We start from the raw sequence: 25,280 nt of genomic DNA on the forward strand, positions 1-25,280 counted from the left end.
GTTTTTCTGGTTTACATAACCATGTGGTTGTTGAGTGCTGGAAGAAAATTGCAGCAAGAAAGAGGATGAGGCGTGAAATGCCTTCTCCACATTAGGGAAGGAAGCAAGTTAATCAAGTCTGGAGGAAGAAGACTTTTTGAAGTCATTGCAATAGAGGTAGACAACAAAGAGCCACGTGCTCGAGGCTCCCTCTAGAGCAGTGTCGCAAGGACAAAGTGCTCATGGCAAAACCAGTTGGTGAAGATGTTCGACAAGTAAATCCGCCACATTCCTAGTGGTTCACTTTGTTTTGTAAGAGATGGTTTTACTAGATCTTGTAGCTTGTCATGACCACATTTTTTAAGTCACGTGTTTCAATTTAAATTGTAAAAGTGATGATGTGTTTTATATCGCTTATTAAAGCAACGGTGATGTTTTTGGTCTTTATTGATAGCTAAGGTATTTGTTTCTATTCTCATGTAAACTTGACCAGAGAGTGTGTCTTATAAACTCATGGCAAGTATGGGGATACTTGGGTCATTATTGGTCATGTAATTGAGCTTGCAATTTACAAAGTTGTACTACAAATTTGCAGGGGTTGTAGTTATCAGCTCATCACTTATGGCTCTGAAGAACAACGGTGAAGGAGAAGGAAGTGTTACCTGTTAGGACACTTGTGGTGCAGACAATCTAACATAGAAATTGCAGATTATGTTCACTCTTTTGGATGACCAAAATCTCCTTAGTAGGGAGGAATAATCCAAGTGGCTCCATAAAGGCTCAGAAGTTGAAGGTGCCTCGAGAAATGCTCAAAAATAAAGTCTCTAAAATGTAACCAACCCAATATCAAATTGTAGTGCTTGTCATTACAATTTTGATGGTGCGGACGACACTCAAATCCGAGTCCGTATGACCCACTAATGTGAAAGCAAATGCAGTTGCTTAACATTTTTATTTTCTTATATAGAATCCCAAACACATGAAAACACAAAATTGAATATAACAATAAGTTTAATGCTATGTAAATTGGAATATTATTCTATACACGTTATCTAAATGTAATAATATATATTCTAATTTATGCATCATTTAATATGATTGAATGGTGTGTGTGTGTATATATATATATATATATATATATATATAAAAGATATAATTATATTATATTATATTAAACTAGAAATTTATAAAATAATATAACATATAAATTATAAAATAATATAATATAAAATTGAATTAAATTATATGTTATACTTAATTTTAGTTTAATATAATCTTAATCTTAGTTATATATCATATTAGTAAATATAATAATCTCTTAAAATAATATTATATGATTTTTGTTGAAATTAACCATGTATTTCATGTGCTATATGTTAATATAAATTTAATGGTGTCATTAACGCAATTATGATGAAATACCATGGTATCTTGTGATTAAACATTTAAAGAACCCCTAGTTCAACATGGCTACACAATGTGAAAAACAAAACAAACTCTCTTAGAGGCCTAACATTTTTTATTAAGTTTAAATGGCATCGTAAATATGATCCTTTCAAATATTTACCATAACCATCCTCATGAAGTATGACCCATGTGCCAATTGTTATAATCCTATACTTTCACTATTTAAACAAAACACCTTTATAGTGCTATTTTTCTTTAAAAAATGGCCTACAACAAGAATAAATTCATATAAAAATTGACCTAACTACCATTTACATGCTTGAGGGGTTGTTACTAAGAAGCCAGGTCTCAATGACCTATTTATCTAACTGGATGTCTTTGACACCAATGATAGTTATGGTTGCCATTATTGATGATAACTTACATTGACGAGTTTTTGGCTCTATTAATAGAATCCCAAATAGAACACTTGGCCAAGCATATTATGTTAAGATTATGAAGTCATTGGTTGAAACCACGACCAACTTGTGTCCATGTTAGGGATAGACGTGGTGCAACTAGTGGTTATAGTGGTAGTGGATGGATCAACCCCATGTCACATAAGCACAAAATTGTCCCATTTATTGATTCCACTTGTCAAAAAACAAAACAAAACAAAAAATTATTGTCAACAAACTATTTGTCAACCACCTCTTATGTTACTTCTAACCTCCTCTATTGACCTCATCCTTGTTGGTCACGCCCTTTATTGATCCATTTCTCTTTAAAGTTACCCCCATCAACTTTCATTCATCCATCATTTCATTTCATTAACTTCACTCAAATTAAGACCAATCCTTCCACTTTATAACTTAGTCATTTTGCTAAAAGTGCGTCAAATCAACTATTTGTTAATGAACCACATAAAAATAAAACCCTCTTCCATTATAATAATTTATAAATATAATTCGTGTAATACATCTACCATATATTACTCATAAATTTTGAAAATATAAAATGATTTATTTCTTTTTTAACTTTTCTTTTTATTTCAATTGTTTTTGTTATTTACATATATTTTTCTTTTTAGTTTTCCTCATCTCTTTTTTATATAATTCTTCAAATTTATAAAAATATAATAAAAATCACTCAACATATTACATATAATTCAAAAAACACAAAGAATATGGACATAAGATCTATATCCCAAATCATAGGATATTAACTTACTCTGGATTATATCCACATGCAAAGTTGTTGGTATAAATAACATCACAAATATAATAAATTATGCGAATATTCACACATTTTCCACAATGGAAGACCAAATTGGTACATTTAACCCTTATTTAACCAATCACCTTTTGTGTTATAACTATATTTAGTCTATTAATTATGAGAATATTCCACACATTTCCCACATTGAAAGACCAAATTGGCACATTCAACTCTTATTTAACCAATCACTTTTTGTGTTAAAACTATATTTAGTCTATTATTAATTCCAACGTCAAGCAATCTATTTTCTTGTTGACCACTATTAGTTTAGCATTGACCAATGCAACTTATAATATTTAACTTTGTGAAATAAATATTTATTTTTCAGTAAAAAACTAATTTTTAAACAATTGATTCGACCATAACTTGAGATCTTATTGCAGCCTTTGCACACAATAACGTCAATTGGATAATTGTGTCACATATTTTATGCAATAATTTATTGATATGGTTGCACTATTCATGCATTAATTTTAGATATTTATGTAGTGATTTTTTATTCTTAAGCTTTGAAGGAAGTAAATAACCTATTTACTATGTTATTTCCCACCATAATTTAAGCAAGTTTTTTGCATAAAAAATGGATAGGAATAAAATGTAAATAAATATATCTACGAAGAGTTATTCCTATCAATATTTATGCAGCGTAGGAGTAAAATTGTAAATGTGTAGACTTACTAGTGGTTACTATCCATCAAAATTTATGCAAGCCCATGTGCCTAAGCAGGGAATTAATTTATCCACTCTTCCCAATGTATTAGTTTCTCACAAAGCAAGGCTATAAGATTTCATTAGCCTATTAACCACTATTAAATTAATGACCAATGTAAGTTATCATTTTTTATGCAATTTTTCCCATAACATAATTTTTAACTTGAGTGACAGGGACTAAGCTACTCTACAAGACTTGTTATGGGAGAGATGTTGTCACTTAATGTTACATTTAAAAATAGTAAAACAATAATTTCAATTAACAAAATAAAAATAGTAATTTAAGAAAGAAATTAATAAAATGCTTCAATTTGCACCTTAATTTTACATAACTTTATATAGATATATAAACTAACGAATGTAATAAAAATTAATTTATCTTTTAGTATAGGAAAAAATGTAATTTCTTCACTATTTAATATGGAGATGAGTAAAAAAAATAAAATACCTACGAAGAAGAAATGTAATTTTTCACTACTTAATATGGAGATGACACGAAATAGTATTATTAATATTACATGATTGTGTAATTCATTTATTGATATTACAAATTGTATAATTCATTTTATGTGGTATTTAAAATAAAAATATATTAATAAAAAATTATTTTACTCTCAACTATAAGTAAAACATTTCAATGTCTATATTAAATAATATAATTTTATATCTACTTTATATGGAGAAAAATAAAGTAATTTAAATTTACAAAAAAAAAATTCTTATATTTTCACTTTCCATAACTAGGGAGATGTGTAATTTATTTTATTTTTAATATGAGTTGATATATAAGATTTTAGATTTTAACATGAAACATATATAAAGAAAGAAAGATTGAGAGAATTCTTATTCCATTAATAATTACTTTCTAATTCAATGTATGAGGGATATTTGTAAATTTTTTCAATGCTTAATATGGATTTGATATGTAATTTTTTAAAAATATTAATAAGAAAAATAATTAAATTTATGCATATATGAAGAAAAAAACGAACGGCATGTTTTAACATTTAAATAGGGAGAACTTGAATTATAATAAAATATTCCAATGTCAACTATATATATATATATAGATATAGATATTATAATAGCCTAGATCCATCTTAACTCTTGATCTACCAAAAACTCAAGATGAAATATTTTTCACTTTAAAAGATGTTTGTATCTCTTTCTATCCACCCTAGTCTGAAAAATCAAATTAAACATGACAAAACCGACTTTCAATTTTTCATTCTAAAAGATATTTGTATCTCAAGAGATAATCAAATTAAACATAACAAAACTGAGCTTCCTTTCGATTTTAACGACTCAATTAAACCTAGCAACGCTGAGCTTCCCTTTCGATTTTAACGACTCAAGCCCGGATAAGGGCGCACTGAGATCCCAAGAATTTTTTGTGTAACAGAACGTTAAGATAACGTTCTTGTGCATGAGAGCAGATTCTACGTGGTACCGCTGCCTGCATCAAATTAAACATGGAAACCATGGGCTTCCCTTTCAATCTCAGTGACTCAAGCACAGAGAACTGTGCACTAAGATTTGAAGGGATTATGGTGTAGCAAAACACTATGGTAACGTTCTTGCGCGTGAGAGTATCTACGTTGTACCACTGCTTGCAGACCAGGGAAACCGCGCTACGATCCAAGGGGTCCTCTAGATATCCCATTACGCATTCCACAACTTCGCCTGGAGTCACACAGCTTGTTGATGTCCTCAGCTGCTGCATTCTTCTTCTTCTTTTGTGAATTTACTTGCTTCACCAATACATGGACAAAGTCACAAAAATCGATGAAAGCAAACCTATCTATCAATACACTCAATCATGAGAGAGAGAGAAAAAAGCACGTTCATGTAAAGGCATCCCATTTAGCGGTAGCCCCATCCACATGTGTTGCTGTTTGGTTAGCAAACACATCCATGTAAAGGCCTACCATTTAGTGGTAGCCACATTCAAACGTGTTCCAAAAAACGAATCAAAGAAATCTAATTACAAGTCATAATCCAAGTTCCATTCACACACATACATACTCCATATATGTCTTAGAAGTCTGATATCCATACGTGATCCCCATATATGTCTTAGAAGTCCAATATCCAAAAATATTTTAGGTTCAATAACACATCCACATTCAAACGTGTCCCCATTAATGAATCAAACAAGTCTAATTACAAGTCATAATCCTAGTTCCATTCACACACATACATATTCCATATATGTCTTAGAATTCTCATATCCATACGTGATCCCCATATGTCTCAGAGGTCCAATATCCAAAAATATTTTAGGTTCTATAATCTAATCAAAGCACATAATTATTTTCTTACTTTTACATCGTATAAATAGTTGATATTATAAATCTCATTGTACATTAGTATAATAGACAAAAACCTAAGATAACGTTTATAGCATTATAACCTCAAACAAAAACTTCTAATTGCATGTGTAAATTAATAATTACGAGGAATATTAGTGTATTTGAATATACGAAAGAAGTCCAACGAGCTACAATGATAATGTTCCCCTCTCCCTCCCAAGAATTTTATCCTTGTAAAATAGGGTGCTAATAAAATAAAGCCAAAAAAAACTATTTAAATACATAATTTAATATATTATAGGTTTGAAATTAGAATTATTAACATTTGTCTCGGGAGGCAATGCAATTGGTTAATTTAAGAATTGTGAAATTGTTGAAACTCGAAAAACTTAAGTTCAAATTTTTCTGTTGTAACCCAGACTACGAGAAAGAGGACATATCATAGCCCTTTAGAGGTTTACTGGTAGTTACGTGTGAGGCGAGGGAGGTAGTTCAATTGGTTAATCCGAGACTTGTGAAGTCCTTGAAACTCGAAAAACCCATGTTCAAATACCCCTTGTTGTGACCCAGACTACAAGAAAGAGGACATATTCCAGCCCCCTAGAGGTTTACTGGTAGTTACATGTCAGGTGGGTTGTTGGGTTCCTCTCGATACAAAAAAAAGAAAGAAATATTAACATTTAATTTTATTTTATAAAATAAAAATAAAAATAATAGAAAAAAATGTTTATTGGGATAAATTTTAAAAATGTGAAAGAGATGTCACCTCGATGGGGTGTGTTTCTAGTTAAGGGGGTCTTTGGATGGTGTGCAATTCATCCAAGTGTCATGTCTTCTTAATGGAGTGGAAGAGGGTCATTAAGGTGTGAGTGCAAGTTATCAAATAGGTCTGAAGCTTTAAATTGACTGTTATGAAGATGATACAACAGAGGTACTAGGTCTGTGCGAAAGGAGACGAGGTTTTTTCCTCGTCCTCTCTTAGGTGTTTTAAGTTGGTGAATGTTTTAGTTAGCTCTTGTTTTCAGGGGTGGCACGATAAATTTCTCAGGAAACTAGTGTATATTAGGTTGTGTAACGTTGTTTAGGTGAGATTGTTACAATTTTCCAAGATCGTCTCTCTCCATGTGTTGGACAAGTGTTTTGGTATAAGCAAGCTTGTCTTTTTAATTTCCTTACCTAGTTTTTGGAAGGTCAATTTTCCATTTCAAGGTTGGTTTATGTCTTTAAAAGCGATTATAGGCTTATGGGTAATTTGTAATCGTCCTCATGGTGTTCGCTCTCTAAAGGTTTTAGTGTTATTATGTGTTGGGTTCCTGGTTAATTGTTCTATTTCAATTTAGTCATTTTGTTCACAGTTTGGTATCAATTGACAGAGTTAATGGTTCTAGGCATCGTCATAGTTTCTTTGAATTCATCCTTTGTGTTAATGAATTTCGTTGTTGGTTGTGGGGCTATGACATGTTTTTGAGTTGTAGAGCGATTGAAAATTTGCTTGAATTTTCTTCTGTTGTATGGCACGTGTGGGATGATTTGGTAGTTCTTAGGTCGGGTGCTACACATCCTCTTCCTAGGAAGCATGATTGTAGCAACCAAGGAACACTGAGAAGTGGAGGAGGCAATGTTAGAACTAAAAGAGGTCGACCTTTTGCCTATGGCTTTGTTTCCGCCTTCTTTGACTCTATTCCTTTGGAAGTTAGGAAGGAGATTTTACCACTGGAAAGTAAAGAGGCGGGGGACCGGCCTTATCATTTAGATTCTGAGGTGATGGGGGAGGATATGAAATGGGTACTGATGGGCCTCTGAAATAGGTACCAATCAGGGTCCATCTGACCATCCTTCAACACATTTTCATCTCTCTCTTTGCATTTGATGACATCTTTGAGCTATAATGTGTTCACTAGGAAGGCTAAGGAATATTTGTCATATCATGTAGCTTAATGCATTGAAGGTGAAGGACAAGGGGCATTTGTTGTATAGGAACACCAGGGAAAATTTTAGGGGCTAATATTCGCAGGTGTGCTAATTTTCTATATTTTTTCCAAAAAAAATATTTGCTAATTTCCATTTTTTCCTAAAAATGATTTGCCCAAATTTATAGTATTAAATTATTTTACCCTAAGAATCGCCAAAAATTTATATAAATAATATATAAAATTATTAGAAATTTTAATATTTCTGCAAAAGTATCTCGAAACATTTTACAGATTGCATATTATGGACTAGTGGGATTCGCCAAGGTTTATAAACTTTAAGATAAATATCCATCCTTAAAATTTTCCCCGAGGAACACATTGGAGACAAACATTTATTGCACAAGAACACGTTTGGGACCAACAAGAGAAGGTTTAGGAAGTTTTTTCCTTGAATCATCTCATCGATAACTTGGCTAGCATAGGGAAATTACTCCACCTCAGCGATTGTGAGTATCCTTGGAAACTAGATCCATTTTTATAGGAGTTTTGGAGGGAAGCAACCCTCCCTTCAAGAAGCTTTCCCCACACTTATTTTTTGTATAAATAAGGAGCCTAGGAGCTCAGTAGGATACGAATTTTTGGAGAAAGATAGTGATTGCTAGAGCTAGAGCTTGCTACATCTCATTCCATTACCATGTTATGTATTTGAACAATTTCTGAGATTAATGAGAAGCATATTTTTTATTCCAGACCGAGTTTGTTTTAAGGAGCTGAGTTTCCTTGGGTTAGGGCCCAACCCAAGCACTCAAGCTCCTTTGTTGTACATTTTTGTCATTTGTTCCTTTGCATGCATTTGATCTAGTTGTATTCTTTCTATGCAAGTTTGGTTTACAAGAAAAAGTATTGTTTATGCAGGTTAGTGAGTGAGTTTCCTTGGGAGGCTTAATCATAAATTTTGTGTGAACATACACCAAATATATTTTCCTTTTTTATGCAATAGTTAGGATCTAGTTTAAATTCAACTCATCCTTTCCTATGAATTTTTGGTTTTCTACAATTAGTTTTTAACATTCCTTTAGTCATGATGTTTTTTCTAGTTGAATAACCATTTTGTGTGTAGTTAATACCTATTGTTTCATGAGGTAGAATAACATCAATTCTCCACCACCAACACCATCCCTCTCAACACCTGTCTTTCCACTTCCTCTCATTCCTCTAAATTTTTTGTCCACCAAATTACATTATAGGGTTGCAAGAGACCATTCACTTGACTGTTTCCCTTGTTCAAGATGGGCTACTGAGTAGATATAAGCTTGGAAAGGTCATATATACTCTTTCCCAACCTTCCCCCATCTTCCCCTGCCTTCATATCTCTTCTAGAGTCCTTATAATGCTTTCAGATGCAATCTTGTAGCAATAAAGAGCATCTTGTACCACTTCACAAAATTGATCAAAACTCAGCGAGAATTGCCTCTTAAGCCTATTTTTCACTTTTCATCATTTAGAAACGTCCCCTAATCCTTATAATCCAACTGGAAGAGACGAGAGACCAATTAGAGTTCACTTTGATTGCAGTGATGCAACCTCTCTTTCATGTACTTACTTTCATAAATATAGCTTAGTTTTACATTCCTATCATTTGATTTTTGTAAAAGAGAATTAGGGTTTTCTTTCCCAACATTTATTTTCCTGCAAGTAGTTTACTATTTCCTTGAAGCAATAGGACAAGTAAAATTTCAATTTCTTCTTTCCTTGCAAAGTTAAGTTCAGTAATTTTTCTTCTTTCAAATTCTGCAAAATATTCTTTGCACATTCTAGTTCAATCCATTCCTTCATAGCAGCCTAGATAGAAGTCTTGCTTACTATGCATATAGCACTATCACTTCTTAAGATTTTATGAATCTTGGATCGATAAATTAAAGTTGATAGCCCTGGGAGTTGCAACATCCTTGTTGCAATACTAGGACTCATCCATTTTTGACATCGTTGTTAGGGAGGTATCAAATTAGGTGATGTTTCTGCTTTGAGTTTCTTTTTATTTTCATTTTACTTCTTGGAAAACAACAAAAAGAATTGCATCATTTTTCTATCTATATAGTCTTTAAAAAAAATCCATTTATTTCATATCTCATAGGGTTAGGGACAACTTATGGAAATTTATGCCTAAAACCCTCACTCCTACAAGCAGTTAACCTACACTTCTTGGGGACTGTGAACCACCTCCTCTGACCACGAAGGATTTGGAGAACTTTCTGGGTGAGAAACTAGAGAATTCTAAGGAGCCCATAGGGGAATAAGAGCCTCCATCACCCATTGAAGGAATGGCTAGAAACAAGCAACCTGAATTATTTCCTATTAAAGAGACCCATGGGGAAGAAACAATGAAGAATATTAGCCTTACTTCCCTTCCATGTAATCATGGCTTGCCTCTTGAAGATCTTGATACGTTCATGTTTGAATTTGTTGTTGTATTCAGGACATATGACTACACATCTGATGAGAAAAAATATAAATTGTTTCCTTCCACCCTCAAGGATGCAACCCTGTACAGGGTTTGGAGGAGGAAGTATCACTACTTGGGCTCAAATGCATCAAGAATTAAACCAAAAATACAAATATTATTGCATATAAAGGGACAAAAAAGAATAAATCTTCAGGGTGACTCAAGGGCTAGATGAGTCCCTAGAGGACTTTGAAGAAAGGTTTCGGCTCTGTTATAGAAAACCTAATTGCACCCTTGATCTGGATTTAATGAATTCGATATTACTTTGAGGGTTCAGAGATGAGTCAATTGAAACTCTCAACATGCTATTTGGTGGAGATATTTATCATCTAAATTATGAGGACATCAAGAAATTATTCAAGAATCACTCCAGGGTTGCAAGGAAAAGAGGTAGATATAGCCAAGGTTTGGTAAGCTCTTCATCTTCAACCTCAAACATAAATAATGAAATAGGTAGTATGTTAGAGGATTTTAAAAGCAATGTGTTACATACTTTTTCCTTGTAGATTGAAACTATGCAGATCAAAAGGAAATAAGAAGAGGTAGAAAGGGAATTAGCCATATTTTTCCCTAGATGCACCAAAAGACACCCTAGAAATTAGTGTCCATTGAATGTAATTTAAATTTGATTTGTATGTGAGGAAACTCATGCAACTGACAAATTTCCATCTCTTCCAAGTTTGAAAGCGGTGTATTAAGGAGCAGAGGGAGGCATGGAGAAACTTTGCCTTGTCAACCAAATGAGGCCACAAGGCCCTCGACCATATCAGCAAGGTATGCAAGGTATACATTGTCCTCCTTCTTTTAATTCAAATAATAATGCACCTTTTGAGACTTGGTATCCTGCAAAAAACTCATGGGCCATGCCTCCACCTTAGTCTTATCCTCCTCCTCATTCTGCCATTCAACCTTTCCAATCATACCATCCCGAACCTCTTCAATGGGGTAATCCCTCACAAGCATGGAGACCACAGGTAGCCCAACCACCTACCTTAATTCCTCCTCCTGAACCACATCTACCCCAAAACAATCCACCTAAGCAACCCCAAATGCCTTCTCAACCTAATCCAAACCCAAACAACAAGTAGGCCCAACAAGTCTACAGTGGAGAAACTTCTATCCTATCTATGTTGTAGAAATCGAGGAGATAAACCTCAGGTCTGGGAAGGTACTTTTCAATGCTCGCCCACCTTCTCCAATATAAGATCATGAACAAGAGAAGGAAGAAAGTACTCCTCAAGCCAATCCTCCTCCCTATCCTAGAAGATTGGTCCATCCCAAATCATACATCGAGAAGAAGTTAAACTTCTAGGAGAACTGAAAAACTTGTGTGTTAAAATCCCTCTCCTCTAGGCCATTAAATGTGTTCCCATATGTAATAAATTCATTAGGGAAGAGTGTTTAAAGAGGTCGGGAAGGAAGAAGAGAGATGCCCCCACTATGAATGTTGTTGGGAAATCGGTTGATCTAATTCTTGGAAAGATCATCTCCCAAAGTATTTGGATCCTGGTAGCCCAATAGTGCATGTACGTATTAACAACAGTGTGGTCCCCAATGCACAAATTGACCTAGGGGTTCTAATCCATGTCACGATCAGGGAAACCATGCTTAATATCAAGCTCTAGGGAGCCCTGATGAAAACCATAATTGTGTTTCAACTTGTTGACAAATCCACAGTAGCCCTTAAGGGTGTTATTGAGGAAGAGTTGGTTTCCATCGATTCCTATGAGTACCCCACTAATTTCCTTGTACTCCAACCTAATACCAATTTCAATGGGTATCCTCTCATCCTAGGGAGACCTTGGTTAGCTATTGTTGATGCTTACATCAATTGCAGAGAAAGGAACATGAAAATCAATAATGAGAAACTCACCAAACATCTTGTATTATACCCCCATTCTCAACCCCTTGTTGAGCATGATTTTCCTATGTGGGTAGAAGAGGAAGAAGAGGAAGAATTATATCAATCATCCCCCTACCCCATTTGTACATAGAATTCTTTGTGGGAAGTAGGAAACTGGATGAAGATAATCTTATTAATAATATTTTGCAAAACAAACATCATGTTTCCATGCAAATTGATGAACTAGTAGAGGATCCTTTAGGACAACCTGCAAATAGACCATGGGAAAAATTACTCAGTATTGGTTCTAATCAATACTATGTCAAAATTGTGGAAATCATCCCATCTATAACCTTGAAAACCAACCCTTCCCTTTCAGCAAAACAAGAGGAACAATTGTTCATTGTCTTAAGGCAACACCTTGATGCCTTTGCTTGGGATTACCAAGAGATGGAATGGGTCTATCCCTTAGTTTATACACATCACATATGCATTAAATAAGGCCAAAAGCATGTGTTCGAGCCCCAGAGAAGAATGAATCCTGCCCTTAAAGACATATTAAAAGAAGAACTGCAAAAATTGTTAGATGCATGATTCATTTACCCTATTTCAAACAGTGAATGGGTATCACCTCTTGTTATTGTTGCAAAAAAGAATGGAAAATGGAGAGTTTGTGTTGACTACAGGGAACTCAATAAGGTTACTAAGAAAGATCATTTCCCCTTACCTTCTATTCATCGAGTTTTGGATGGTCATGCACGGAAAAAAATCTATTTTTATTTCTGGATGATTTCAACGGGTATAATCAAATTCAAATTAGTCCCGAGGACCAAGATAATACCACCTTCACATGTCCATGTGGGGAATTTTCCTATAGGTCCTTTCTTTTGGCTTGTGCAATGCCCCTGCTACCTTCCAAAGGGAGGTATTGAGTATTTTTATTGATCTTATTCATGATGTAGTCGAAATTTATATGGATGAATTCACTCCTTATGGAGATGCATTCCAGGAATCCCCCTCTAACATGTGTAAATATTTTAAAAGATTCATTTAAATGAGTCTCTATTAAAGTCCAAAAAAATGTGAATTTATTTATGATTGTGGGGATTATTCTAGGCCACTTCCTCTATAAGGGATCTAAGTTGATCCTAACAAGATTACCATTATCAAAAGGGTCCCTGTCCCTTAGAAACAAAGGGATGTTAGGAGCTTCCTAGGACTAGTTGGATATTATAGGAGATTTATCAAGGATTTTAGTAAAATGGCCTCACCTTTGTTTGGTTTGCTAACAAAAGATTCATATTTTTGTTGGACAGACCAATGTCAAGAAGCATTTGAAGAGCTCAAGGAGAAGTTGACAACTACACCAGTTCTCAGGGGCCCAAACTGGGTCTTTCCTTTTCACATTCACATAGATGCATCTGATAAAGTCGTAGGAGAAGCCTTGGGACAATTGGAAGGTAAGTTTCCTTATGTTATCTATTTCATTAGTAAGAATTTATCCAAGGTTGAACTCAACTATACAATTACTAAAAAAGAGCTCTTGTCTATTGTACATTCCTTAAATAAGTTTAGGGACTACATTATAGGGTACCAAGTTTTTTTTCACATTGATCATGCAACCATTAAGTATTTAATGAACAAACCTGATGTCAATGCTAGGATTATTAGATGGTTATTGCTATTACAACAGTTTGATCTAACCATTGTTGACAAGCTAGGGAAGGAGAATGTGGTTGCAGATTTCTTGTCTAGAATAACCCTGCCTGCAGAGAATGAAGAGATGATAGATGATCAGCTCCTAAATGAGAACCTCTTCACCATATAATTATGATCACCTTGGTTTGTTGACATAAAAAATTAAAAAAATTAAAAAAAAATAAAAAAAAAAAAGTAAAAAAAAAAAAAGAAAAAAAAAAAATTCTTGGTTGAAGGACAATTTCCTCCCAATCTATCCTCCAAGGAAAAGAGTAAAATTATCAGAAAAGTGCCCCTTACACTTGGATTGGGGGCAGACTTTTCAAATTGGGACTAGATCATATTTTGAGGAGGTTTGTAAGGGAAGAAGAGGTCTTTGATATCCTCTTAACATGCCATGATGGACCCTGTGGGGGCCATTTTTCTACCAAGAGGACAACCTTCAAAATTATCCAAGCAGGATACTATTGGCCTACCCTACATCAAGATGCCAAGAGGTACACTACTCAATGTGATGAATTCTAGAGGATGGGAAAGCCCACAAAAAAGGATGACATGCCACCACAACCTCAAGTGACTCTTGAGCCATTTGAGAAGTGGGGCATGATTTTCATTGGGCTTATTAACCCCCTTATTTGGACAAAAGAGGTACATCATTGTATGCACTAATTATTTGACAAAGTGGGATAAAGTGAAGGCAGTCAAAGCATCAACAAAACAAAAGGTGGTAGAGTTCATGAGGGAGAACATCTTCTATAAGTTTGGTTTCCCAAGAGAGTTGGTCATTGACCAAGGGGCTCAATTCACTTCTAATTTGAGGGGCCTCCTAAATAAGTACCAATCAAGGCTAATTTGACCATCCTTCAGCACATTCTAATCTCTCTCTTTGCATTTGATGACATATTTTTTAGCTATAATGTGCTCACTATGAAGGTTAAGGAATATTTGTCATATTATGTAGCTTAACACATTGAATATGCAAGACAAGGAGCAATAGTCATACAGTAACATGTTGGAGACCAACATTTATTGCATAAGAGTGCATTGAGGATCAGCAAGAGAAGGTTTAGGAGGCATGTTCCTCAAATCATCTCATCAACAACTCGGCTAGGATAGGATAATTTATCCACCTCAGTTATTGCAATAATCCCAAGGAACTAGATCCATTTTTATAGGATTTTTGGATGAAAGAAAACCTCCCTTTAAGGAGGCTATCCCTCACTTATTTTTGAATAAATAAAGGAGCCTAGGAGCTTAGTAAGATTTTAATTTTGGAGAAAGATAGTGACTACTAGAGCTAGAGATTGCTACTTGTCATTCCATTACCATGTTATGTATTTGAACAATTTTTGAGATGACTGAGAAGCATACCTTTTATTCCAGCCTGAGTTTGTTTTAAGGATATGAGTTTCCTTGGGTTAGGTCCCAACCCAAGCACTCAAGCTTCTTTGTTGTATGTTTATGTCATTTCTTCCTTTCCATGCATTTGATTTAGTTGTATTCTCTCTGTAAGTTTGGTTTACAAGAAAAAGTATTGTTTCTGCAAGTTAGTGAGTGCATTCCCTTGGGAAGCTTAATCTTAAATTTTGTGTAAACATACGTCAAAGATATTTTATTTTTCTTTTATGTAAAAGTTAGGATCCAATTTAAATTAAACTCAATCCTTTCCTATGAAATTTTGGTTTTTTGTAATTAGTTTTTAGTAGTCCTTTAGTCATGATGTTTTTGCTATTTGAATAACAAATTTGTGTGTACGTAATGTTATCACCTAGATTGACCTCAGGCTGAAGGGAGGCAATTCTAGGGTAACCACAAACCACACTTGGGAGAGGGCTCCCTCCTTATGGATCTTAGTCAAAATGACTAGATCAAATAGGGATTTTAGGCTAGGTATAGTAGCTCAGAATATTTTGATTGAATTTGTTTGTGTTTGTGGATCAGATGGAGCTAGGCAGTTTTAGGTCCGGGAAATTAGGTCAAAATGCAGGGTGTTCTATAGGGCAAGGTAGGTATAGGCTTTAGCACTTGAAATTTAGTGAGGTGAGATGTCTAAGACCGGTGAGGAGATGAGGAGGGCATGTGAAAATCATGGATCCTACTCAAACAACAGAAAACATAGAGTACTGAATGATTTCCCAAGGTAGAGCACTGCAAACAATGAATTCTACCTATCTATCTTGATATCATTCAATTAGAAGCAGTGAAATAGATGATGGCATACATAAAACACATAAACAACTGATAAAAAATAAGAAACTATGCTAAAACACCATACCACAGGAATCCCATAAAAATAGCTGCAAGTCCTATTAATTTCCTTGCCAAACTGCTTACAATGGTGTACAATCTAGCTCAGAGCATCCAAGTGAGTCCAACCTTTGCTAATGACAAAGAAAATACATGATATAGACATAAAAACTACTCATCCTGACCATCAAGGGTCAAATCCAATAGAAGATGGGTTGTTTCAACCATTTCCCAACTAAGAACTGGAATATAGGCAGTGAAACAACTTGCCTCTAAAAAAGGGGAAATTGATTCATTTACCTCAAAACCACCTCTAACTAATGAATCTACCCTATAACACTATTTTACCATTACATTTATATGCCATGTCATCAATTACATCAGTGAAATCATCCATCAGGAGAGAGAAATCCAATTCATAGTCAAAACAGGTGAATTTTGGTTTTCTGAGCAAAAAAGGCCATAAGCGCAACGCCACTTTCAAGTCACTTTTGGAGACCTTCCTGGCATCCAAATTGAGCCCATAATAGTTCATTGGAAATTTATTCAAGTCTAGTTTCTGGAACACCTGGGATTTTTGAATTTGGAGGTCATTTTTGCCCTCAAAAATTGAATCTCCCAAGACTGCTTCTGTGTGTCCAAAAAGAGGCAGAAAGGTCATTTTTTGGTAGTTTTTGGACATTTTGGTGAACCAGACCTGCTCCAAAACTCCTGAAAATTGCTAGGGTGCATGTCCTCATCATTCTAAATCCAAAAATGTCAACCTTTTCTCCAATGGATTCCTCAAGAAAAAGCGCGGCATCGGTGGTGCTACGCTTCTGGGCAAATTTTCTGTGTTAAGAATTTCAAAATTTCAAAAATGCAAAAAATCCTCAAAATTTGCCCAAATTTGGCATGGAGCACCACCATCAAGTGCTTTGGTTGGACAAGGAGGCTTCAGGCAACATATTCAACCTATCTTGCTCTTTCTTGCCCTCTAAGGCTCTCCTCAACCTAGCTTTTAGCTTCCTGATCCTCATGTTACAAATTTTGTTACGAGCCATGTAATGGTATGCCATCTGTTAGAACATTTTCTTATCCTTATTGACCTTGTCAATGAGCCCTTCAAGATGTAGGTTGACTCTTACAAGCCAAGTTTCCCTATCTTGTTTAATTTCTTGCTCAATGGGAGTCAAAGTGACATGAGCCTCTTTGTCACTTTGCCTCGCTATCTTTAGTAGCTCAAGTTCCATGAGGACCTGCTTATGAATTAGTTGTTTATTTTCTTGCTCCAGGTAAGTGATGACAAACTTAGCTCTCTCTATGTTGTCCGTCAAAGCTTGTATTTGGGCTTCTTTCTCTTGAATAATGACATCTTTGACATTTTCCCTCTTGAGCCTCTAGATCAATGATCTCAATGTCATGTTGCTCGAGCTCATCATCATGCTCCTTGATCTAGGTGGATATTGGTGGCCACCTGCTAATTCCACTTGGATCCCCACCATTGTTTGTTTCATTTTTTTCAGTTTCCTTAATTATAGCACAATTTACTATTTTTAGCAGTTTTTCGGGTCCTAAACTTCCAAAGCCGTTTTGAGGCCCTAACTGATGTTTTTTGGGAAATCTACTGCCAGCGATTTTTTGTATAAAATCATCTTTTTTGTCGTAGTCCTCGGAGAGATCTTTCCAATGGGCTATCATGCGCGTCAAACAGAGATAATATGACCAAGTCGTGACCCCAGGAAGTTGGCTATCCAACTCACCCCATTGGAGCCCATAAACTCTTGGTGTTACATCTCCTCGGGTTAGGGTTTTGGTTGTTTAGGGTTTGCTCTTATTGTTCAATAATAAAAAGGCCCTTGAGCTTCATTGTAAGATAGTTTAGAGGCATGTAGCCATCATATCTCTTCTCAGAGATAAACTACCATCGCCCTAGCTGGTTTATTTCCATTCCCATTTGTAAGCATATTTCAGTGTTTTACATTAATGAAATGAAGTATTATTTCCACTGCATCACTGTGTTTACGGTTATCTCTATAATTTGTGCGTTCCTGTTTAAATCCGGATTAGTGGTATCAGAGCGATCTAATTTTCTTCTCTGTTTTTCTTTGCATGTCCCCAACGAGGTTGAGATATAAAGAGTTAGGGCTTGAACTGGTCGAACCTTTGCAAGACCAACCTTGCAAATCCCGACGGCCTCCCATGGTGGATGAAAATAAAGATGAGGGGGCAGGAGATCCTATCAAAATCTTGCTCAAAGAAGCCCTCGAGTGACAAAGGAACGCGATGATGGACAACTTTGCCCAGATCCTTCAGCGGCTACCCAGGGGTGACAAATTGGCTTCCAACAGCAACTCTAGAAATGCCACACCATTTAAGGTACAAGTTAATTTTGAAATCCCCATATTCGAGGGTTAGATAGACACAGATGCCATCGATAAATGGTTAAATGTGCTAGAAAATTATTTTTCTGTTCATGATTTTTCCAGTCGGCAAAAGATTATTTTCGCTCTTCTCAAAGCAGCCCCCACATCAAGGATTGGTGGGAAACCTACTGCGAGCAGAAGGATGAAAGTACAAGCTCACTATTTTCAGTCGTACCCACTTGGAATTCATTCCAGGATGCCATCAAGGAGCAGTACTACCCTGTCGGAAGCTATGAGGATCAATACATAATGTGGACCACACTGTGGCAGGGAAGGGACCAAGACATACCATAGTTTACCAATATTTTCCATACCCTTCGCGCAAAGTTGGGTATCAAGGATACAGAGCATCATTTGGTACTCAAATATCGTGGCTGCCTGCACAAGTACATCCAAGAAGAAATAGAATTCCTGAACATCTCCTCACTCGGCACGACATACCGATATGCCGTCAAGGTCGAGCAAAAGTTTAAACAAAAGAAGCGAGACTTTGGATCTACGAATCTGAAACAAGGGAAAGGTGTCCCAAAACCGAAGAACAAAGGACAAAGCCAAGGCGGGGTGGCCCAAGACAACCCGCCAAAGTTGCAAGCAAAGAACAACACCGCGAAGCTGAAAAAGGACATGGGAAAGTGGTGTGAGTTCCATAAGAGCTCCACTCACAACACAAGTGAGTGTCGAGCCAAGCAGTCATTGGTGGCCGAGCTAAAGGTTTCAGATTCAGATGCATGCTCTGACTCTGAGTCAGAACCCGATAAGGGGAATGACAAAGGGAAGCAGATAATCTATGTGGAGCCCAACGCCACCGTTGCCACCACGAAGATCCAGAAGGAGGAACCCGAAGATCCAGAGGAGGAGGAGCGTCTCTTCCACTCCTAGATGTGGGTAAAGGGCTCCCTGCTACAGTTCATTGTCGACAGTGGGAGCCAAAAGAACCTCATTTCAGCAGAGGTCGTGAAGTGGCTAGGCTTACTGAACCCAACACATCTATAACCATACACCATCCTGTGGCTTCACCAAGGACGGGATCTTCGCATGAGCCAACAGTGTCGCCTTCCATACAACATCAAGCCCTTCACGAATGAGGTATTGTGTGACATTGCTCCCCTTGAAGTTTCTGATGTATTATTAGGACAACCATACTTGTGGAAGCAACATGCTGTGTATGAATCAAGGCCCCATGCTATTATTGTTACTTTTGGAAATAAGTTGTACAGGATACCAGAGGTAGCACCGCCTACCGCCATCACTTTGGTTACTGCAAAAAAATGCAGTAAGCTCATTTCCAAAACTGGGAAATTTGTTTTTTTGATGATACGCCTTCAAGAAAAGAAGAAGACAGTGGCCACGACCTCCAGACAGGGCCCCTCCACACGACAACTACAGATGAAGAAGGTCGTGGAGGAGTACGAGGACATCTTCACCTCCCCCGCAGGGGTTCCTCTGCACTGTCAGGTCAAGCACTAAATTGATCTGACCCCAAGTGCGTCGCTGCCCAATGGACCAATCTATCAATTCTTCGTTCTAGAGAAAGATGAAATCAAGAGGTAGATTCAAGAGCTACTGCAAAAAGGTCACATCCGTCTGAGTTCATCGCCCTGTGGGAGACTAATCGTGTTGGCACAGAAGAAAGATGGGACTTGGAGACTCTGTATTGGCTATCGGGCGCTGAACAAGATCACTGTCTGTAATAGGTACCCAATCCCACGAATTGATGACCTCCTGGACCAACTAAAGGGGGAAAAATATTTCAACAAGATCGATTTGAAGTCAAGATATCACCAGGTACCAATCAAACCCTCCAATGTGTGGAAGACTACCTTCAAAGCCAAGGAGGGCCTTTTCGAATGGTTGGTTATGCCTTTTGGATTGACGAATGCTCCTGCAACCTTCATGAGGCTAATGGATGACATCTTGCGGCTATTCACCAACTCATTTGTAGTGGTATACTTGGATGACATCCTGATCTTCAGCCAGAGTTGGGAAGAGCACCTCCACCACATCCGACAGGTTCTCCAAACACTGCGGCAACACAAGTTATGTGCCAATTTTGAGAAATGCACTTTTGGCATGACCCAGGTTCAGTATTTGGGATACATTATTGATGAACAGGGGGTGCATGTGGATCCAACCAAGATCCAAGTCATTCGGGATTTGCCATCTCCAACCACTCTGACAAAGCTTCGCAGCTTTCTGGGCCTTACCAACTTCTACCGCAAGTTCGTGTTGGGATTTTCTCATATCACTTGGCCCTTAAGTCAAGTCACCAAGGGAGGAGTGAAAGAAAAATTCTTTTGGTCCAAATCTCAACAGAAGGCATTCACAGAGTTGAAAGATCACCTCTGCTTGGCACCAATTCTTGCATTACCAGACTTGCAACAACCATTTGAGGTCGAGACAGATGCCTCTGACTATGCTATTGAGGTAGTCCTTACTCAACATGGGCATCCAGTGGAATATCACAGTGAGACACTTTCAGACATAGTCCGGAAGCATCCCACTTATGACAAAGAGATGTATTCCATTGTGCAAGCCTGTCGACAATGGAAGCATTACATTTTGGGGAAGGAAACGGTTATCCACACAGACCACCGACCCCTGCAGTTCATACAAACCCAAGGGAAATTGCAGAATGATCGCCAGCAGAAGTGGTCCACATACCTGCAATAATTCCATTTGAATATCAAGTATAAAAAGGGCAGCACCAATAATGTTGCAGATTGCCTCAGTCGACCACCGATCATGGCGTTAACCACCATGCTCAACTCTTGTGGGCATGAGACTTCTGATTGGCCACTGCTCTACAAAAGAAACCCAGAATTCGGCCACACATACCAGACACTCTTGGAGGGTCAGCGTGTTCCAGATTTTCACCTACAGGATGACCTGTTATGCCACCTGGGTCACCTTTGTGTTCCTTCAAGCGAGCGTGCCAAGATGATTTGGGAAGCACACTACAGTCGGGTTGCTAGGCATTTCGGGGTCGAAAAAATAGTGGCAGTACTGCAAAAGTATTTCTATTGGCCGAATCTTCGACAGGATGTTGGGAAGTACATCAGATCATGCACTGCCTGCACCATTGCCAAACCGACCATAAAGAAGCAAGGCCTCTATACCTCGTTTCCCACCCCTAGTCGACCTTGGGAATCCATCTCCATGTATTACATGTCAGGCCTTCCTTCCACTAATCATGGAAATGACTGTGTTTTTGTGGTCGTCAACAGGTTCTCGAAGATGGAAATTATGGTGGCCTGCAAGAAGAATATCATAGCAGAAGCCACTGCTAAACTCTTTTTTGAACAAGTATGGGTGCACTTTGGGATCCCACAGTCTTTCATCTTAGATTGGGATAGCAAGTTCCTCAGTACATTTTGGTCCAGTCTCTGGTCGATGCTGGACACCAAACTCACTAAGTCCACAGCCTTCCATCCTCAAACTAATGGCCAGACAGAGGTTGTTAATAGGATGATCGTACACATTCTGCGCATGTACAACTCAAAGAATCCACGCACATGGGACGAGAGCCTCCCCTATGTTCAGCACAGCTACAACCAGGCTCTCCATAGCTCGATTGGCCACAGCCCTTTTCAGGTGGGCTTGGGATTCCAGCCACTACGTCCCATTGATGTGGCCATGCCATTTGTAGCTACTCATGCAGATTCGGCTCATGTCCAGTCTGAAACAAATAAGGCAAACAACTTCATTGAGTAGATCCAACATATTCGCCAGCAAGTCCATGACATTCTGGGTAAATCGAATGCCAAGTTTCAGGTGCCACACAAGTTTCAGGTGGGTGACAAAGTCTAGTTCACAATGCATTTGATCTTAGCATTCCCCCATTACTTGGCCTGCACCCAATGTTCAATGTGGACCACCTTCAGCCATACTTTCCACCATTACTAGACACATCCGACATTGTAGAACAGCTCACACCCACAGAGTTAAATCCAGATTGCATGGAACAAGCTGCAACTGATCGGATCATGGACACACAAATCAAGCACACTCGCTAGCAGAATATCCAATTGTATCGAGTTGTCAAAGCAAGCCAACTCCACCAGGGCAAGTGGCTCACCAGGGACCAAGTTCAACAGAAGTTCCCTCCTCTCATGGAGGAACTCAACGCAATGGGGACCATTGCTTCCTAAGTGGGGAGGAATGATCCAGGTAGATACTGGTGGCCACGCGCTAATTCTACTTGGATCCCCACCATTGCTTCTTTCAGTTTTTTCAATTTCCTTAATTATAGCATAGTTTACTATTTTTAGCAGTTTTCGAGTCCTAAACTTCAGGAGCCATTTTGAGGCCCTAAATGACGTTTTTTGGGAAATCTACCGGCAATGATTTTCTACCTAAAATCATATCTTCCGTCATATTCCTCGAAGAGATCTTTCCGACATCCTATCATGTGTGTCAAACGGAGATAATATGACCAAGTCGCGACCCCGGGAAGTTGGTTGTCCAACTCACCCCAATGGGGCCCATAAACTCTTGGTGTTACATCTCCTCGGGTTAGGGTTTTGGTTGTTTAGGGTTTGCTCTTATTTTTCAATAATAAAAAGGCCCTTGAGCCTCATTGTAAGATAGTTTAGAGGCATGTAGATGCCACATCTCTTCTCAGAGATAAGCTACCATCACCCTAGCTAGTTTATTTCCATTCCCGTTTGTAAGCATATTTCAGCATTTTACATTAATGAAATGAAGTATTATTTTCACTGCATCTCCGTGTTTATGGTTATCTCTATAATTTTTGCGTTCCTGTTTAAATCTGGATCACTCCTCCAACTGAAATTCCCTTTCTTGGTCATCATCCAAGTCATCTTCTTGTACCTTTTCCTTGCCTTTGCTCAGTTTCTCAACCTGTACCTGTTTTTTCGATGTAGAAGGCAAAGCCCCTTCCACACCTTGTGGAGATATCATTTTCATGTGGACTAATGAAGAAGGCAATGTCCCTTCCACTTCCTGTGGAGCAAACACTTGCCTAGCAGCTGCAAACAACTTCCTTGACTCTCTCTGATATGTCAAGAACACCAGTATCTTAGTGGTTCTAGTCTCTTTGGCCTTCTCATCTGTCTTCACCTGAGCACTGCTGTAAGGTCTTCCTCATCCATGTTTTCTAAGTTTTGAAGTTATGTACCCCTAGAGAAGGTATGAGTATTGGTGATTTAGGAGTGAGGGGATGGGAGATGACCTTATGGGCTGGAAAATGAATGAGGGAGTAGGAATGATAAAAATGAAAGGTAGGGCTTGTTTTGTTTGAGAAAATTCCCTTTGGGAAGAGGGATAAAGGGATAGGAATGATATGGAATAAGTATAAAGGGATAAATGGATAGGGAAAGAGTTTAGAGTTGTAGTGATAGGTGATAAGAGGAACAATGAGGGTTTAGGGTTTTAGGCATACTAGGGGCAAATTTAGGGTTTCATATTTACCATGGGAAATGATGCTTAAAAGTTTGATTTGCAAACCAAAACTGAAGTGAGGGAGGTAAAATTACTTGCAATGAAGGTAAGAGAGATAAATTTTGAATTTTCTTGAAGTTTTGAGGGTTTTTAAGATCTCCTGCCAAAAGAGCAGCGCCACTACCAAAAGCGCAGTGCCACCGTCCCAAAAGCGCAGGGCCACCTTCAAGACAACTTTTGGCTGCATTCCTGGTGTCCAAATTAGGTGTGGGATAGCTCATTGGAAATATTTTCGAGTCTACTTTCCAGAACATCTTGAATTTTTCAATTTGGAGTTTGTTTTCCCTATCAAAAGCTCAATCTCCCAAGACTAGTCAAAATGTGCAGAATGAGGCTACCAAAATGCATAGTGTTGTTGTAGTCAACTTTTGAAGGTATTCCTTAACTCCAAATTAAGCTCATAATAGCTCATTGGAAATCTCTTTATGTCTACTTATCAGTTGACTCATCAAGAAAGTCATTTTGTCATTCCATCTAGGAGAAAAATTGATTTTACCAAGGTCACTCCAGAGGTGCATTAACCCTCCTGAGGGAAATGATGTTTTCGACATTTCTCCCAAACCATAAAACCTGTGTAAAAGCTGAAAGAATTTTTTCTTCCTAGGTCAATCATGGACAAAAACCTCTCTCACTTTTGTCAAATTCATCTTTTCTTGCTCAAAAACATAGTTTGAAGAAAAACCATCCCGTATGTGTGGTGAATGGCTTGTTCCTTGGAATGACTTCTCGAAAAATGATGGAGACCTGATGTTTGATGATATGAAATGGCCTCATACCTTCTGCTATCTCTTATGCCTCCTTTTCTCAGATATCTTTGATCCCATAGCCAATCCTAGCTCAGTGGGAGAGGAATTTAGGGTTTTAGTGCTTGTTTCTCTTTTGCTTTTGCAGGTGAATTGGTGCTCACGATGACTTGATTTTTGCAGTGGCAGGTGCTTGGCAACATCATTATATGCTTAGGAGCAGCTGGCAACCAATATTACATATGGAAACATAAAATTACATAAGAAATGAAGACAAAAACAAAATACTCTGTTTTCACCTCAAAACAAGTTTTGAGGTGAGATCTACATTAGGCCTTCAATATGATAAGTTATGGCTTTACCAATCGTTTTGGCCTTCTCATGTCCTTGCTGATCATTATTGGCATGTAATTATTGGATTTGACCATGGTGGGACCCTAAAACATAATGATACCAAACCCTAAAACCTAATGAAATAAACTGCGGAGTGAACATGAGCCATGACTGAAATATATGAAAGAGGATCAGCAAATACAGATCATGAGGGAAAAATTGAAGTAAACCCTACCATCAGTGAATCCATGACCTAATGGAATGCGAACTCATCAGTATGGGACTACTAATATGAAATGCAAAAGAGTATATTTTGATCACTGATGGTAATGTGAAGACACTGACACTAACATTGGCTCCAATGGGGATGGTATCTCCTTGGAGGTGCCAAGAACACCGTAGACCTAGTAGCCTTATCCATTGGGCATGGAGTCAAAAACTGATACTGAAATGCATGACTGAAAACTGA

Source organism: Pinus tabuliformis, chromosome 9 (assembly GCF_031772625.1).
Source record: "Pinus tabuliformis cultivar Carrire ecotype Pingquan chromosome 9, CPIR1, whole genome shotgun sequence".
In the NCBI taxonomy this organism is placed as follows: domain Eukaryota; kingdom Viridiplantae; phylum Streptophyta; class Pinopsida; order Pinales; family Pinaceae; genus Pinus; species Pinus tabuliformis.